The following is a 19,982-nucleotide window of genomic DNA, read 5'->3' on the forward strand; positions in this document are numbered from 1 at the left end:
TTAGGAAACTACAATCTAAACCACAAGGAACAGCACAGATTAATTGTTCTACAGCTCTCCTCTAAGTTCATAATACTTTTGATGTTGTGCTATTCTAGAATACTAAGACTTGATTTGATACCCTGCAACAGCTGTACAGGAATAAGGGAAAATTTCAAGTGATAATAAAATTTAAATTAGAATACTAAAATATACTAAAAATACTTTATACTGAGTATACTAAGAATACATTCATATTCTTATTAAATATAAATAATATTAAAAAGACTTTTTAAGAATAAAAAGGATATCTAAAGATCAAAAAAATATGTAGCGTCCTACAATGATGAATGACATACAAGCAGAAAACACAAGGCATATATTTTTAAAGACAATGTCTACCATCCAGGATTCAAAAGTTTCAGGCTTAGGTAGGTATACTATGCTCTTACACAAAGCAGTATAAAGAAAGGCAAAGACAGCCTCAAAGACTATAAAATGTAATGAAGTCACTAAAGTCCAAACGGTTCCAACCTAAGAGAAATAACAGAAATGTGAAATCATGTGTGTATATATAATCAGTTATAGATATTCACAAGTGGTTGGTTGTAAACGATTACAGGGATAGATCCTAGTGAGATTCGTCTGGGAAAGTTTATTGACCTTTGAAACAAATTTGTTTTAAGACAGACAAAGCAAGGAAACATTCCAGAGAAACTGCAAGTTATCATGGGAAGAATTAGGGCTTTGGAATCTGTCCTGTAAAATACTCCTTCTCCTGAAAGGGAAACGGAGACTCTGCTGTCCAGGTAGTCCTACAACACCCTGCACCTCCAGCTCAGTTGGTGGGTAAAGTTATGGGAATGTGACCCAAAAGCAGCCAATCCGGAGACAGGCCAAGTGACCCATGACATGGTTTGGTTTAGAGAAAAAAAAAAAAAAAATAAGCAGAGCCAATCAGAGTCTCACCCTTGGGAATCTGATTCAGAAAACTCCAAGAGCTGAACTAGTTAGGAAAGGGGCAGAAACTGCAACAATGCCAGGGGGTAGAGTTGAGGCCACAAAAAGCCAAAACCATATGCAAGCCAAGGTTATGAAGAAGCAGAAACTATGAGTAAACAGGAAGCTGACTGGCAGCAAGCAGAGAGTAAAGCAGATGCCAGGAGCGGGTGAGCACTTGGCCGTGAGATGATGAAGGGAGCAGCAGTCCCTGGAGCAGCTTTGGCTTCCAATGGCCCCTCCATGTGTATACTTTACCCCACCTCCCTTCTTCAGATGGCTTAAGTGAATCTGGATTTCACAATCCAAGGAGCCAAACAGATCTGGCTCCACATTTCAGCTTCTCACTTACTAGCCACATGGCTTGGGGCAAGTTAGTTAACCTCTCCGAGTCCTGGACTCCTCACAGATTGTCTTAAGAATATATACAGCACACCAACAGAAGTGCCAAACTCAGTAAGTGGCAGCTGTTGTTATTGTTTCTCCAGGTTTTATAGCGATGGTTTGTAGATTTAAGTGGGTGTACAGTATAAGTAGCGGATGCCCAGTACGTCTGGCTGACCCTCAATTCCATCTACACCCAGGAGCAAGGGTGTAGATGGGATTGACAACATCCGAAAAGAGCTTTCTAAGACTGGCAGGCCACAGATTTAACCTTTAGAGATGGGGAAAAAAAAAAAAAAAAAGTGTGGCAAAAGGTCTGTTTCAATAGTCTCATTGCCCTGAAGTTTTTCTCCCACGTTTGTTTTTGTCCGATTTCCTTTAAAGAAGTTACGTGTTGGACCACAACCATTTCTATATGAACGGGAAGACCGTGGGCAGCAGCGGAGACCGCACTGTAAAGCAGGAGGAGTCTGCAAAGGAGGACGGTATAAGGACGGAGCCATCAGTACAGGCAGGAGCCTGCGATCTCTCTAAAAGACACGAGATCTGCAAACTCCAGGCATTTGCAGAACTGGAATTTGAGAATCTCAACTCAGGAGACATTTGCCCCAAGAAACAATCTGAAAATCATTTTATAAGTCATTAACAACAGCCCTATGAAGTGGGGAGAGCGATTAGGCTCCATCTACAGATGACAGGGAAAAATCTAGGACTGACTGACCTATCCATAGCTAGGAAGTAGCAAGCAAGTGTGAAAATCGAGACCCGATCAGGGTTAAAAGATTTCATCCTGTGCTCCTTTAATTCTATAATGCTGTCTCCACCAACAAAGCCTTATAAATAACGCTCCAACTCCTAGGTGAGTGAGTACTTGTAACCCTACAGCACCCGAGCTGCTCTACACTAATAATGCAAGGCATTAAGTGGTAAGTACCGGCCAAGTGGTCTAGACAAGTAGGTGGTACGGGAGTCTGCCAGAGGGAAAGATCAATACAGGATAGATAACACGGGCGTAGGAAGCTCAGATGTATACATGTTTTGTTTGAGAAACATTTATAAAGAAGCACTATGCAGATGACAGGACAAACAGAACTTGAGATAGGGGCTTGTATGAGAGAGCATGTGGATTTGGGGTGACAGCTGCTGCAATCATGGCCAATCGATGAAGTCCCTGGAGGGAGCAGATGACATAAAGTCAAAAGGCTAGGGAACCCCCTCATTCCAACACACACATTACTGAGCCCTGCAGGAGAGAGAGAGGAGCCTCTGAATGAAATTACTACAAAGAAAGTATGGTGAGAAAGCTAAGCTTTGAAAGAAGAAAAAAAATAAGGACAGAGAAGATGTCGACGAGATAAGAAAGACTAGAACACCTCTATCAACAAAAGAACAGATCCATCGCAGGTTCTATTCCTCTATCATCGCTACAGCATTTCAGGCACCTGTTTTTATTTGGATCACATTAAAAACAGAAAGGACTCGAGGAAAAATTCACTGAACATTATTTCAAATTACACTCTTTAATAAATAAAATATAATCACATAGTGCTGGTTAGCCTAAGCAGCCCACACTAAAAAACGGTTTACATTTGAGAGCCTCTATGTTTAAAAGCTCACAAAGCCTCTGGCTCCTAGCAAGAGAAAAAAAAGAAAAAAGAAAAAATATGAGGTCAGCAGATTCTTTAAATTTCTGTTCTTTCCTGGTACAAAATAGGCTTGATAAAGAACCCAATTTCTAAAGTAGCAGCAATATTTTTTATTATTTACTATTTTGCTTTTTAAAAAATCTACGATTCTTATTCTTATACTTAAAGCCTCCCTAGACACACATAAAATCATATGTATGTAGAAGTGAGACCACTATAATAAAACTATAGCTAGAATCCTAGTGCATACAGAACAACATAAACATCGCTGCATTCTGAAGAGTCTGACCACAAGCAATAATCTGATGATTCTTAAATCTATCCTAGGGAACCAAACAGAATAGGATTGCCCTACTACTGCTTCTCTGCATGGACTAATAAATAATAGCTGTCATTTACTGAGTGACTACTATGTTCCAGGCACTCTCTCAGCATGTTCTATATGCTGTCTCCCCTGCCCCCCTCTCTCTCACACACACACACAATCACAAGATTTATCCCACTTTACTGAACAGAAAACTGAAGTCCTGAAGCTTGGAGGTTTTTTTTTTTTTTTTTTTAATTTTTACCTATTTATGATAGTCACAGAGAGAGAGAGAGAGAGGCGGAGACACAGGCAGAGGGAGAAGCAGGCTCCATGCACCGGGAGCCCGACGTGGGACTCGATCCCGGGTCTCCAGGATCGCACCCTGGGCCAAAGGCAGGCGCTAAACCACTGCGCCACCCAGGGATCCCCTGAAGCTTGGAGGTTTAACTAACTTTCCCGAGGCCATAGATCCAATACATAATGGAACTGGGGTTTGAACTCCATTCTCTCTGAGTCCAAAGTCCCCTGCCTCCAATAACACTAATGATGGTTATTATAAGTCTCTTTAAAAATATTTATTTATTCATGAAAGACACAGGTAGAGAGAGAGGCAGAGACACACAGGCAGAGGGAGAAGCAGGCTCCACGCAGGGAGCCCAACGTGGGACTCCATCCTGGGTCTCCAGGATCACGCCCTGGGCTGAAGGCAGCGCTAAACCGCTGAGCCACCTGGGCTGCCCTGGTTATTATAAGTCTTTAGCTATGGGTTAAATCCAAACTCCACGAGGGAAAACTTAAGGGCCCAACACTAAGTATGCATCTTGGCTTCCCCTGTTACCATCTATGTGACCTTGGCAAATCATTTAAAAATGGATATGGCATAATGTTGAATTTTCATTCAGCCAAATATGAAGGCAAGCTTTCCAATAACAGAATATACAGTTAATAGTATAGATATATAGTCTATATATATATACTAGCTCCTAAATCTCTTAGCTAATGATTACTAAGATGGAACCCATCTCTTTAATCAGTCTTACATTCTGGGATAGTTGGTATGATGGAGTTGGGAGGGATGCAGAAAGAAGTACCTTCTAGAAGCTGGGATGGTGATTAGGTGGGAGGTACTTCCAGAAACCTGCACTAAAACTGAAAACGTATTTTCCCTTGAAAGTAGTAGACCAGGGGCAGCCCGGGTGGCTCAGAGGTTTGGCGCCGCCTTCGGCCCAGGACCTGATCCTGGAGACCCGGGATGGAGTCCCACATCGGGCTCCCTGCATGGAGCCTGCTTCTCCCTCTGCCTGTGTGTGCCTCTCTCTCTCTCTCCCTGTGTCTCTCATGAATGAATAAATAAATAAAAATCTTAAAAAAAAAAAAAAAAGAAAGTAGTAGACCATATTAGTGATTAGTTTCCTTGTGGGATTCATAGATGCTTTGAAGTCAACTAAAATCCTAATCACCACTTAGGACATTCCTCTGTATGGTGAAACATCCTCCAAATCTGAAGCAAATCATTTACACTAAAAAACTTTTGGATATAATCTGTTCATAAATTAGTTATTGCCCTGCTCTTATAGAAGAGTTAATAAAATTCAAAGCTTACTCATATTTCTGGAACCATGGTTCTCTGTAAGTTAAATTTCTTTCCCAAAGTTTTTCTATTAAAAATAGCTATACAAGTTCTTATTCTTTTCAAAAAAAAAAATCTGGAACAGGGAAAGGGTTATATGAATTTAAAATTCAAGATTTTTGTTGTTATTTTATACTACATTGAATTTACATTAAATCCTATAAAATGAAAGAGAGTCAACTATTTGGAAAACAAGGACAAAGTGCTCTGCTTCTCATTTATTGTGTATTAGTATTTTCCTAAATTACCTGGATGGATGTCTCAATCCTCTATCTTCTTTGACTGTGGAAATCTAGTATTGGAGCTGCTATTCTCCATTCCTATAGCAAGCCTAAAGGAAAATAAGGGCTTATTTTCAGAATACTTTGAGATAATTCAATGAGTTGTCCATGAATTAGAGTAAAATGTACAAATTATGGGAGATATGAGATGATCTTCAAAATTAGTTTCCTTAAAGAGATGGTAGTAACAATCATCTACTGTATTTGAGCAAGAAAAAGGGCTGAGGTGAGCAAGGGAAGGGCTGCTGTGCCACAGAAAGAGCAATCACATCTGCCTCTTGCTACTGGGGAAGAAAAGGAAAGGATATCAACAGAATTTGTAGAAAACTAGAGCCAAAAAAAAAAAAAAAAAAAAAATCCCAAAATCGTAGAAAGCAAAATTTGAACCTGAAATGACCATCTCCTTTCCATGAGTAAAAATCAACTCTGGAATGAAATCTTTGAGAGTACAGAGCAAACAACCGTACGTGGGACAGACAAAACCCGCCTCTAAGCTCAGGCTGACAAAAGGTTATCCTAAGACTTTTCCTAAACGTCTGGGGTACCTAACCGATGTTCATCTAAAACCAGGGATCCATAGCATAAATGAGGTTTTAAAGTATATAAAACAAAACAAAACAAAAATAAAGTATATAAAACACAGGAGAAACACAGAATGAAACCGTTTCCTTTCTCTTCCTTTGCTACGATCACCATTAAACTAAGTCTATTATTTCACCTGAACAGGAGGGTGATAGGACAATTAATGACGCCCTGTAAGTAAATGGAGATGCTGAAAAGCTTTTCGTTCTCCACTGAATTGCAAATGTAAAGGTTCAAATGAGAAAATAAAGAATTAGAAATGAATTTATATTCAGTTGAGTATGTATGATGGCAAATTTTCCAACATCAGAATATTTAGTTAAAAGTTCTGGAATGGGCTACATACAGAGCTTATAAAAATTCCCCACCCTAAGTGTCCTTAAGAATGACTAGTTCTGGGTTATCTAATACACTTAACACATGGGGCAAACAGATGACAAACCTGTCGCAAATTGATACTCCCCAAGCGAAGAGAAGGCAAGTGAGGAAATTCTGATGTTGTCAGGACAATATGACTGATCATGACATCAGCAATTCCTAATTCCAAACTATAAAGAACACTCCCAGAATGCTGACAGCATATTACATGGGTCCTCCCAGAACCACCCTCCTTTCAGCTCCCTACCTAATGCTTGATCTAATGGCAAATATGGTAATGTTTCAACTAAGGGATTATTAAGTGTTAAAAATCCTGTCAGATTTTTATGGTACCTAACCATATTAAAGTCTCAGGGAAGGGAGGCAGGCATTCTCCACTTTTTTTGAACAGGTGAGACAGCCCCGGATAGGTTAAACAACACGCCCAGGGTCATGAAGCCCAGAAATATAGAATGTCAAGGCTGGACAGAATTATTAAGGGTCAGGCCCTGTGCCTGGAATATAATAATCATTCAATAAATATTGCAGCAATAGAATGAATGCTACTGTCTCTCCTTGGACTCCCTGACCAATAATAAATTCATTCCATCTATTCATATTTAGCTGCATCTATTACAAAGCTCTGTTAAATGGCTTCCAAATCTAAACCTACGTATCACAGTCCTACCCTAGAACTAGTCTATGTCTTCTATACATTGTATAGTGTTTTTTTCTCCATATTCCCCACTTCCTTACCCATAAAAGTGAGGGTAGAGTCATCTTATTTTGAGCTTACAAGATTGCTTAAAAAGTCTGTAAATCTCTGATGAATTTCTTAATCCACTGTCCTGTATATCGTAAATTTTGTTAGAGTCATAAATGGATGAGGCACACCAGCCTTCTTATACACACACACACACACACACACACACGGCAGAAATGATGATTTTCACCCATTTTTCAAAACCATGATTATCTGAAGTTAGAAAGAGCAGAATCTAAGAGTAGAGTGATCAAGTCTTAAAGGATAAGCTTTATAGATTATATTAAATACAATGAATTTTCATCCTAATTTTTAGATCACCTGGGATCATACAAGCGGTTGTAATAAACAATGCATTTTGCATTTGTGTGTGACTTATTAAGGAAAGAGGAGTCCACAACCAAATGATTTCTCTTGATCTAAACTGTTACTGTCAGAGTAAATCCTCTTGCTTTACTTTTTGGGGAAAAGAGAAATGTCCTACTCATCTCTCTGAGATCAGTGTCCTATAAATATTTGGACATAAACTGCATATCATGTAATCTAAGATGCCACTGATTATAAGATGCTTGACAATTACTGAGATGTTAACATTTGGAAAAAAATGGACAACAGTAATTATAAGACATCATAAATTATATGGATCCTGATTCCAGAGATGTTGAAATGTGAAAAAGGGAGCCTTAGACTCTGAATGGATGGCATACAGGTCCACGTACACAATGCATACACAAATGCACACGCATGTTCTTTTCATTCATAGCCTACGTTGGAGAAATATATTTTTTCAAATGCTCATTTTTAACCTTCCTAAGAACATAGAGCTACTAAGAGGTTACAAGTAAATGAGTTGCAGACTCCGTTTTTCCAAGGAGATCTGTGTCTCACAACTAGTGGGCACAGTCTCCACAAGTCAGAATGAGAAACTTCACCCTAATCTCACAAAGGCATCCATCACAAAGAAACAAGCCGAATGATCTACTTCCCTCCTCAGCCATCTCCCCCACAATCTTATCAAATTACACCCATAAAAAGTGTGCTATACAATGCATTTATGTAATTAAGAAAGGGTAAAGGGAGATGAGCCTAAATCTATAGATATTTATCAGACTTCTCCACTCCACACTTCTTGCTATTAGCGCTTTAAAGTTGTCAGTTGCAAAGAAAACTTGAGAACATTCATCCTGTACTGTCACTTCATCAAGTTTCAGTCACAGAGACGCATGTGCACAGACACACACACATTCCAACGACCAGGCATCAGCACCGCTCTGGCACATAGCATCGATTCAAGCCCGCGAGTCCTACACATAGATTTCCATCTTTTTTTCAGCACCTAGAACATCAGTTCTCAGTCTTCCTCTGGCTTTATACTGGAAAAGCAATTTTTACATGAATCAGCTAAGTCGGATATAAAAAGACATACCTTTAAAATGGCTATCACAATCCTTAACATTGATATGAAATTACAAAGTGAAGCAAAAACAGTAACTTAGCAAGTAAGATGACCCCATTTTAGAGAAAAAGTATAAATGATTTACTTAGAGCAGTGGCCATTAGTAGATGCTACTATCTGATATTTCTTTTTTGCTCAGGAAGTGACTAGCCCCTTGTATTTCCTCCTCCTTCCTTATGCAGCTTTCCTTTTAGTCATTTCCCTGTCAGTATGAAGACAAAGCCAGTATGAGAAAATGAAACAAACTGGTCAATCCATTAACTGACAATAGGCTGAACCAACCTAGAGTCTCCATAAGCTTGGAGATTATCTATGAATTTCATTTATCTGTAATGTCTCCCTTGTGGCAAGAGAAAACTGTAACTGATTTCACAATGAGAATTATGTGGTAGGAATTATTAACACATCAAACTTCTAATATATCCCAAGCCCCTAAATGAGGGCCTGGAACATACTAGGCATTCAGATATTGCTTGAATGGATGTATGAATGAATGAATGAATGAATGTCTTCAAAATGCAGGCAAGTCCCACTTGAACAGATATTTTTATACCATAAAAGTCAAACAAGCTTGTAATTTTGAGACGTGCTAATTCAATGACAAATTATAAATTCCAATTTATTAGTTCAACTTCTTCAGTATTAGAGAGTATCATTCCAGGATCTGTAATTCATGATCTCTTGAGGGATTTGAAAATATATCCTATTTTAGGGGCTCTTTTAAGAAGGCTTAGAATTAACTTAAGCTATTTATTACCATGAACATCATTAAGTATATCAAATCACTTTGGAAACAGTTTTTCCCCTTTCCATATCTCTGCCCTCTTTATTTAAAAATATCAGGGATGCTTGGGTGGCTCAGTGGTTGAGCTCCTGCCTTCCACTTAGTGCGTGATCCTGGAATTCCGGGATCGAGTCCCACATTGGCTCCCTGCATGGATAAATAAATAAAATATTTTTGAAAAATCCTAAGTTTTTGATGATTACCAAATTTTTAAAAAGTAGGTGTACAAGTTCTTGTAACGGAAAATCATGTAGTTTGTTTCATTCTATCACACAATACTTTTTAAAGTTCTATCAGTAAACAAGAAAAGGACAAACTGTTGATAATCGCTGAAGCTCATCTTTCTACTTTTGAAAATTCTCACAACCAAATGACACCAGTTTATTAAAAGCTTTGTGAGGCTGATTTTCAGAGGATCCAAAACCAAAGCAAAAGGATTCTTGGTGTTCCAACACCTTGAAAGGACTACATAGCTAGTTACAAGTTTCCTTTTAAAGAACTACTTTATCTGCCCATTTTACCCTTTCTTCTATGAATCTCTTAAAACACACACACACACACACACACACACATACACACATACACACACACACATTGAAAAAGCTGAGATACGAAACCATAGTCTGGATAGTACAAAGGTAATAGTGATTGTGTCAGAAAATGCTACAAATCCAAGTGATTAAACAGGAGTCAACCAATTTCTACACTTGACGGTGAAAATACATGATTTTTCTAATCTAGAAGCATTTCTCTGGTTCTTACTGACTCTCCTTTTTCTGCATCTTTTATCTATTGGTTTCCTCAAGCTAGATCTGCTGGAATGTCTTCCATTTCTCTCTCTGACAGGTCCTTATTAAATCCAAACTGTTATGTATACTGTTTCCAAATATCTTCCTTATGACCTCTTTGGTCCTATCATCCTACTTCCTAAAATCTCCACATCAAATGCAAATTTCTGAACATCACTTGTAAAGTGCTCCGTTTCTACCTCCTTTTCCCCTTTTACCTCTCTTCCAATGACTGTTTGTGTTTTGGCTGCCCACGGACTCACTCTGTTCTGGCTCTGAGTTTTGCCAGGAAACAGCCTCTGTTTTTCCATCAGCCAAACCACATTCATCCCTCCCTGTTTACTCTGTTGAAATCACAGCTCATGGTCCACCCCCTCTGAGTTTTTCCTACTCTCATCTATTTTCCAAGAGCTCTCACTATATTTTCTAAGGACTGTATTAATGCCTAAATTAGGTCAACTTAGTGTCTTTACATCATTAACTCCTCTGCTGATGAAACTATGGCCAAGATTTGCCAAGTACTCTCCACTATTTACTACACTGAAAGGCGTCCTCAGAGAGCTCAGCAAGTCCTTATGGACCTGGCTTCCCCATAAGGCAGCGATTCTCAGCCTCTTTTTAGGTCCAGCACACCTGAAGAATGCTATATACTCCCATCAGTCACTGTGTCTTACTCTACACGATTCAGAGATGATGAGGACACATACTCCCATCCTTATCTGTACAGCCTTGTTATAAAGAATGAAACAGAGAGTGGTTACAGGAGCCCAGAAAAGATAAGCATTGAACTTCAGCACTCTGCTCGTGTGCTCACAGGCGTGCATTCTCTCACTCTCTCTTCCCTCCCCACCCTCCCTCTCTGCCTCTTGTCTCTTCCAGCTTGGTCTCTATCCCTCCCTGCGTGTTTCTCTCTCTCTCTCTCTCTCTCTCTATATATATATATATATATATATATGCACACACACACACATATATATGTATATATATATAAAAGATATAATATGTAGATATTGATACAACAGATACAGCTAAAACGTATACATATATAAAGCTCTGCTATAAAAAAAAGGAATGAGGGGGCAGCCCGGGTGGCTCAGAGGTTTAGCGCCACCTTTGGCCCAGGGCCTGATCCTCGAGACCCAGGATTGAGTCCCACGTTGGGTTCCCTGCAGGGAGCCTGCTTCTCCCTCTGCCTGTGTCTCTGCCTCTCTTTCTGTGTCTCTCATGAATAAATAAATAAAATCTTTAAAAAGAAAAAAAAAAGGGAAAGAGGGACATCTGGGTGGCTCAGTGGTTGAGCATCTGTCTTCGGCTCAGGTCATGATCCCAGGGTCCTGAGATAGAGTCCTGCATTAGGCTCCCTATGGTGAGCCTGCTTCTCCCTCTGTTTATGCCTCTGCCTGTGTGTGTCATGAATACATAAATAAAATCTTAAAAAAAAAAAAAGGGAAGAAAGAAACTTTGATATAAAGTATACAAAAATTAGTGCCTCTTGACCTAAGAAGGCTTAGGAATTATTGTTTTCTCAAGAGAGCATATATTTACTAAAACCCAAGATGGTACCAAGATGTATTTTAGAATGATTAAAACAGCTGAGAAGGACTTTCCCCCTGATGACACACCGTCCCTTGGAACTCCAGTAGTTGGTTCTACTGTCTTCCCCACACCAAGAGCCATCTGGCCCTTCCTTCAAAACAGCACGGCCCTCCAAATGCACTCCATCTCCATCTACCACCTATAAGCTGCCATTGCCACTTATAGTATGGAGTTGTGGACAAGCATGAGCTTTCAACAGAAATTGCCATGTTCAGAAGATAATTCTATCATTTGCTAGCTTAGCAATTTTCCCCTAAATCTGTTTAACTCTAAAAAGGGAAAAGATACAATATCTCCCTTACAGTTCTGGGGAGGAGCAAATACGATGCATCGGTTTGTTAAATTACAGACTTTAGTTATCATTTATTCACCTTCAGATAATTTAGCACAGAGCTAAGAGCTTTTCCTGGGTGATATCACGTCATCTAAAACCCCAAACTTACAGATCCTGGACCACCACTTCAACAAAATCTGCCTATCCACTTTACTTCAAGGACTAACATCATTACATGACATCAAGTTCTGAAATTACCATTCTTCCATCTATCTGCACCTTAATAAAAAATAATATTAGATAACATTTTTTGAGTGTCTAATATGCCAGACATTGTTACAAGTATTTTACAGACATTGTTTCATTCCTCTTCATACCACCATTATTCTTCCCATCCCAGATGTAGAAATACCAGCTTCCTCTTTATTCTCTTTATGCTCCCATTCCTCTATCAGGTCACAGCCGTCACCAACATCTCCTCCCCACACTGCACTTACTTCCAACCAATCTAGATCCCCAAATCAGACACCCTAAGTTTGTTATTTCTAGTATCCAGTATCCACAGCCATTTCATCCTTTCAGGCGTTATACATATATAATGAACACTTCACCATCAGATTTTTCTATTTCTTCTCCTGAGTTGCTGACAATACAAGTCATAACTATGCTTGTTGGCTTCAATAAAAATTCACTTAAGCTTAGAATTCATCTTACTCATTTCCAAGTGGCTCCTGACCCCCCTCTCATAGAGAATTAATCCCAAACCTTCTATTTTTCCCCCTCAAATTCCCAATCTCACTCTTCACTGTCATATGATAAGACAGAGATCATTTAACATTTGCATGAACTTCCCTCAGTTCTTTCTCAAATGTGTGTGTGTCCTTGATTTCAAATTAATTTCCCTATTATCTGCTCTCTCCATCACCCTCACCTATCTCCCCAACTCCATTTCTGTACTGGTTTGCTCTTTCATTCTTTCTTTTATTTTTTTTTTTTGGGGGGGGGCTATTTAATGACTTTTTTTTTTTTTACCATAAAAGCCATACATTAATATATTTTCCTTTTAGAAAGAAGAATAGCACACCCAATAGCGATTTTTTTCCCCTGGAAACTAACACGCTTGCACTTTCTTTCTTAAAAAAAAAAAAAAAAAAAAAAAAGGAAATGCTTCCTTGCTTCTTAAGTTGTTTTACTCCTTCTCTCCTTCATTGCTGGAGTTCTTTCAGAAGACTGTTCAGTGGATGTTCATTTGTCTTCACTTCCATTCTAGTTACAGGCTACCGTGTTGTACTTTGGGCACCCACCACTTACGCACAAGCACCTCTGAATTCTCTCATCCAGCATGATTTATTTCTGTCACTCATCTTCATGGAATTCCAAGATGTCTACTCTTTTGGTCATCTGCCTTTGCCCTCTTTTCTTCTCTGCTCTAGATTTTTTTCCCATATAAAAGTTTACCCACAACTGGCACTCCAGTAATGAACCCTGGACAAAGGAGTCCACATCCAGAGATCCAATCTCAGCTTTTTTCTAGGGATCCCTCCAGACTCATGGTTCAGACTTCCTTGGGCCTACTTCCCCTGGTCAGCATTCACTCCTGTCCTCTGATGTTGCCACTGAAATCAATATGCTCCTGACAATGGCCACTCATATTGTATTTTGGTTCTGTGTGTTTTACTGGGATATAAGCTTGTGAAGAGCTAGGGGTTGATCTGCACGCCCTGCACACAGCTGCAACTCTATAAACAAAAGTTATTTTAAATTTATTGACTTATGAATCCAAGAAAAAAGTACCATTTTCATAAAATTAAAGAGAATATTTTCCTCATGCTCATGTAGCACTTCTATTATCTATGTTGTTTTTGTTTTCACACAGAAAATCTTCAGAATCTGGGAAGCACTTTTTCCCTAATGAGGGAAAATACTTTCAAATGCATTTGAGAATGCTGATCATTTCCAAAGTGCAGAGGGAATGGGAGCCCCATTAACTGGCAACTTTGGACATTCATGCTTTAGGAGGGACAGCTGAGCAACTGAATTTTAAAATGCTTTTCAGAGCCTTCAACCCAATTTTTAGTTGAAAAATTTTCAGTGAAAAGAAAAATTACACAGTTGGGTCTAATTATATCTACCATCTACTTATATACTATTATACAAATGGCAGAAACTAGCAAAGATTTTATTTTACAAAATGAACTTCAGAACCTTTCTTTCAGTTTAAAAAGGAAAAAAAAAAAGTCAAGCAAAGAAGTGAAAAATTGAGAACTTCTTCTTGGTGTTTAACTTTATACCCTGAGCAACCAAAAGCTAAAAGATGAGCTGCTATAGAAAGTATGGGAGTTTAAAAGGAGTCATAAAAGGGAGGGTTGCGTTAAGGCAATCAGGAACAGAGTATCTGGGGCGCCTAGGTGGCTAAGTGTCTGCCTTCAGCTCAGGTCATGATCCTCAGGGTCCTAGGATTGAGCCCCACCTTGGGCTCCCTGCTCAGTGAGGAACCTGCTTCTCTCTCTCCCTCTGCCTGCTGCTCCCCCTGCTTGTGTTCTCTCTCTCTCTGTTAAATAAATAAATAAAATCTTTAAAAACAACAACAAAAAAGGAATGGAGAATCTATTCACACACAAATAATTAAGATCTGAAGCCCCCAATTATCTCCATTCCTAACAGTATGGATGCACAGCTGCCTGAATGGGGCAGCACAAAGCAGGAGAATTTAAAGTATCTTTTTAAAGTGATAGTCTGGACTCTAAAGTTTAAACATAAACAATTCTTTGGTGCCTCAGTAAACAAGTAATTTTTTACTATTACTACAGTGAATTCTTTTTAAGCTAAAGGTCTCTGAAAAATTTCAAAATATAAAGTACCTAGGTAGCTCAGTGGTTGAGCATCTGCCTTGGGCTCAGGGTGTGATCCTAGGGTCCTAGGATCGAGTCCTGCACTGGGCTCCCCACGGGGAGCCTGCTTTTCCCTCTGCTTATGTCTCTGCCTCTCTCCCTGTGTCTCTCATGAATAATAAAATCTTTAAGAAAAAAAATCTCAAAATATCTTTTCTCTCCCAGCTGCCTTTTAGTTATTTTGTATATTATTAGTTTCTGTAAAGTTTGATGAAAAGAGAAGACAACTGACTCTTTAAACCCCTTAAGGATGTTCTTCCTCCATTCATTCAACCCATACTTACAGGGAGCCTACCCTAGTCAAATTGCTGGGTACTGGGCCTAGCTAGGGAGGCCCTGACATAGGCAGGGGCCGTGACTAAGCTAAGTTGGCAGGACGCAGAAACAATGAGACAGAGGAATCATCACTTGTAATACTGACTCACAGGGCAGGGGTTTTCAACAACACTGAGACTCAAAGGAGTGGAGGAATGAGATGCCGGCAAGAAGCAAAGTAGCCAGATACAGAAACCAGCTAAACAAAGAGCAACAGGGTGACAGAAATGGTGGAATTTCAAGAGGAAAAAGTCCACCCTCTTGTTCCTGAATTTGTGCCTTGAACTGAGAGTGGTCATCCAGTTGGTCTCCACCAGGCCCCAGCCACTGTGGTTCCTGCCAATCCTAAAACCCAGGAAGGCAGCTTTCCTGGACTCCCTTGAGGTCTGGTTTCATAGCTGAGATTCCGATGCTCTTATATATTCTCAGAACCATCACACCCTTATTACTTAACACAAACAGTAGTAGGTCTCTATTACTTGCAATCAAAAGCATCTTACTAAACAAATACTAACATAGTTGTATAAGAAATTGCTTCTTAGAACTTAGCACTTAGAAATATTAAGTTATTTCAAGAGGGAAATAATATGATGTCAGGCAGTACCACCTGCTTATTAAGACAAATTAATAAGTTATTACAGCACATGGGTGGTTCTGTAGTTGAGCATCTGCCTTTGACTCAGGTCATGATCCCAGGGTCCTGGGATCGAGTCCCGCATCGGGCTCCCCCCTTAAGGAGCCTGCTTCTCCCTCTACCTATGTCTCTGCCTCTCTCTCTGTGTCTCTCATGAGTAAAAAAATAATATTAATAAATTAGTCAATTATTTCCATTTTCTTTCAAGTCACTTATTATTAACAAAATTGCCCTAATTTTACCTATATGTCCAGCAAGTACTGCGTTCATCTTTCTTATCATTCCAATTCAAGTGTTGCCTGGTGTCCAAAACACAAAAAAAAACCCCACAAGTTTCTCGTATGTAATCTGAGCTGTCTCAAATTCTGTAAAAGGTGTGACAACATACAGCCTCCCTTCCCCAACTCCCTCCAAACCCCACATACAAATTATAGACTATCCTTCATCAAACTTAAAATGTCTCCAATGTTTATATATTTCAACGTCTCTAAAATAAACTAACATTTGTTATGGAGGAGATAATCTTATTTACTATAAATTCTTCTAAAAAGTGTATATATGATTTATTGTTTAAGTAAGCCTTAGAGATTCTATTTTGTTTTTTTAAGTGTATGTGTTTTAAATCAAAGGAGGCATCTTTTTGCTATTAGAAGTGAACAGATTTTTGATAAGATGGTCTTAAGGGTTGTGTTATATTTTGGGAATGAGAACTTCCTTTCCAGATTTGTGCTGCCGCCTCATTCCCTGGTGACTTCTAAATAACCTAGGGGTCACAGTGGCCTCTCTTTAATTAGTATCTCACTAGAGGGAGGGGAACATGTCCAGAGGAAAAGAATGCACAAAAACATTATAAACAAAAGTCTTCAAGGCAATTTAGTGATTTCTTCAAGAAATGAAAAAAGCCTAGCTCCTTCTTTGTTACCAAAATAAAGCGTGAAATGGTTTTGATTCCTACAAATTGAGAAGGCTGGAATTTTTATGTATGTTTGTTTGTTAATTCTAGCTTAATGTGTTAGACTTTATCTCTATTCTAATTTGAAATCTATACATACATTGTTGAGACAGCAGAAGAGTGATCTATAAACAACTCAATCAAATAAAAACTTTTCCATCTAAGATGTGATTCTATTAGGGTTTAGCAATATCCAAGTTATAGTTACACAATATTTCCTTTTTTAAAAATAAAGGAGTACAAAAATGAGAAATAAAGAATATTTAAGAGAATAAAAGTCAGTAATATCTTCCTAAAAGATAACATTAAATAAATATTAAATAGCTAAAGCTGTACCTTTCTTATTTATCTATTAAAGATTTTATTTATTTATTTATGAGACACACACAGACAGAGAGGCAGAGACACAGGCAGAGGGAGAGGCAGGCTCCATGCAGGGAGCCCGATGTGGGACTTGATCCTTGGACTCCAGAATCATGCCCTGGGCCGAAGCCAGGCGCTCAACCACTGAGCCACCCAGGCGTCCCTGTACCTCTCATATTTATATGTAGTTAACTAATCTTTATAAGCCAGAAACAAGGATTGTATTTAAATTAGGCTCTATGAAACAATTGGATGAATGAATAAATTAATTAAACTGAATCAAAAATACTTTTTGCCTGAAACTCAAGAAAAACAAAATTTAAAAATTCTGAAAACCCTAAATAAAATATGGTATATATGTATATATACATATATTTACATCTATATCTATCTATATGAGTGTGTGTAGATGGATAGAGATTTCATATAAATATCATTCCACAAAGTAATTATATTTTCAAAATACCAAAGGGTAAAATTTTTTAAAATTATTATGGTTATGTATATGCATAGGCAATGCTTTTAGATTATTAAATTTTCAGTTAAAAACACTGACACTGATTAATGGTTTCTATTGAGTACCATTTACAAGAAATCACCTCAGCAGGGTGCCCGTGTCCAGTTTCATAATCACATAGTACACTCGTCCTACAGGATTATGTTCCAGGCAAGTTCGCATGTGAAGTTGAATTTCATTCTCTTCAGGAAGTGACTTTTACTCAAGATTGAATACAGCTGTTAGCACAGACCACTGTTCCAAAAACATTTCTATGAGAACTGGAAGAAAACACCATTTTAAGAATTGCAAATTCACTTTCATTATTCCAAATCTGTGCAACTAAATGGGAGGAGAATCTTTGGTCTCTGTTAGTTAAATTAGGTTTTCATAAATATTCAAAAGAAAACCTGCAGGGTGGTTGGCTAGAAGACTTTCCATGTACTTTGTAGCCTATATATTTTAATAACCAGACCACCAGTTTGTTTATAACAAATTTAGTGCTTCATTTTTTTGTTCCAAAAATCAATGCTCTACCGGCACTTAATTTTTTCTTAAGTTTCTCTCTCTAATACAAGTTGGTTTTCTCTCTTTATATTCACCAAAGTGAAGCCTGGCAAATAAAGTGGGGCCTCAGCAGAGGAAACGCTGCCAGCTAAAAACACCGGATGTAATCGAGACCACAAGAGACACATACTGGGTTATAAATGTTGAACTAAAAAGAGGTATTGGAAAGAAACAAAGTCTAACTTTTCATTGGATAGCTTAATTGTTTTTATAAAACCTTACTAGCTCATAGTTTACTCCCAAACTAAACAAAATCTCTGGGAATTATTATGATAATCCTGAGCTCCACTTTCTGGAGTAAAAAAAAAAAAAAAAAAAAAAAATCTGTGGATTCTTTTTTTTTTTTTTAAGATTTTATTTTTAAGTAATCTCTACACCCAAACCCACAACCCTGAGATCTACCAACTGAGCCAGCCAGGCACCCCAATATCTCTAGATTCTTACCTACCATCCCTGGCCACTCTCCTATCTTTTTGGGAAGAAGAGACAGAGGAGAGTCTCCGCCTGCCAGACAAGACAATGCAGTACACGTAGCTTGGATCAGCCTTAGCAAATAGTTGAGAAAACGGCATTTTGTAAGAATGTCTTTGCTGACAGCATTACAGAAAATGTCCTTTTAAAAAGAAATCGGAATAAATCTGCCTGTAAACGGACAGATAACAGAGTAAGTTAATGAGCATTATTACCTCTCTTTGGTGGTGGGTGCGGATCGGAAAACTTCATGTACAAAGTCCATAGCTATTTTTCTATTCCCACCCTCTGACATGCTTCCTTTTTGTAGAGTGATGGTGATAGCTATGATGAATATTGTTTCCCAACTGGCTATGAAAATCTAAATGTGAACTTCTTTTAAAGAGGAAAACATAAGGTTTTGGCACCTCTGTTTTCCTTTTGTAATTTGGTTATCAGTGCTTTCCAAGCTTCACATTTCAATGGCTATCTACTGCTTTCTGTCTAAAGATTTTTGCAATAAAGCACGTGTATCTGTTCAAAAAATATTCTTCAGACAAAAATTAAAAATTCAATCTACTTTTTAATCAGGGATCAGGATATTTTAGGTGTCAAAATATAATAATTTTTACCTAAGACTTTGATTGATGAGAGTGGTTAACGGTTTTTATACTTTAAAAGTTAAGGGGAAGTCGCCTTTCAATTCTTTTTCATAAAATATGATCAAAGTTTCTTAGGAAAGCGAACATTTCTCATAAGAGATGATGGAATCCTATCATAACTCACACAGGAGATAGCATACATCTGAGTAAGAACCAGTCATTTTTGAAACTGTGTGTTCGTTATACAGGTCAGCCATCTTATTTCAAGCAAGCTCTTTGGGAAAAAAAAAAATGAAATCTTTTGCCACTAGAGGGAGTTCAAAATTCCCTTTCTATCAATAAATACCTAGAGCGAATTTAACTTTTGAAACAATAAAAGTATGATTGTAGTGCATTTCTCTTTTATTAAACAATAAGACTAAATCAGCAATTAGGTCTTTAGGAGATGTATTTTCCCCTTCAACTAGGATAACTGTGGATATATTTGATGGTTATTATGCACAGCACATTTATATTAAAAACAACTTTGAAATGTTCATCTCCAGAAGTAGTATAGGTCTAGAATTTCATTCTGATTGTTTATTCATTGAGTATGCAATCTTTTCATCTATCAAGCTTTCATCAATAATGACTGATATGTTCCAAAGATGGCTGCCACAACCCTTCCATTCTGCATATGCTTTCCCAATGTGAATTCACCCTCCTCAGTTAAGGGCTGGAACCTATTATTAACCCCCATGAATGCGGGATAGCCCTGTGACCAAGCCAGAAGAACGCAAAAGTATTACTGAGTGACTTGCAGGTCTAGGCCTTCAAAGGCCTTGAGCCAATTGCCATGTAAAGAAATCTGGGCTGGTCGGCCATGCAGGCAGAGAGCCTACATGGA

At 38.3% G+C, this 19,982-nt stretch overlaps 1 protein-coding gene across 8 annotated transcripts in view; it reads right to left on the minus strand.

Annotated features, from left to right (window-relative positions):
• RBMS1 (RNA binding motif single stranded interacting protein 1) overlaps window positions 1-19,982 on the minus strand; it is a 214,109-nt gene that overhangs the window by 133,086 nt on the left and 61,041 nt on the right. For 2 of the 8 annotated variants that reach the window (XM_025471082.3, XM_025471081.3), the window contains exons 1-2: window positions 6,251-6,325; window positions 5,194-5,276 (exon numbers count right to left, since the gene is read on the minus strand). The exons of the other annotated variants lie outside the window; for them this stretch is intronic. The gene's annotated coding sequence lies outside the window, so the exon portion shown is untranslated. Of the gene's footprint in view, window positions 1-5,193; window positions 5,277-6,250; window positions 6,326-19,982 lie in introns of those variants that run through there. 8 annotated transcript variants of the gene reach the window in all.

The sequence above is a fragment of the Canis lupus genome, chromosome 36 (assembly GCF_003254725.2).
Source record: "Canis lupus dingo isolate Sandy chromosome 36, ASM325472v2, whole genome shotgun sequence".
Lineage (NCBI taxonomy): Eukaryota > Metazoa > Chordata > Mammalia > Carnivora > Canidae > Canis > Canis lupus.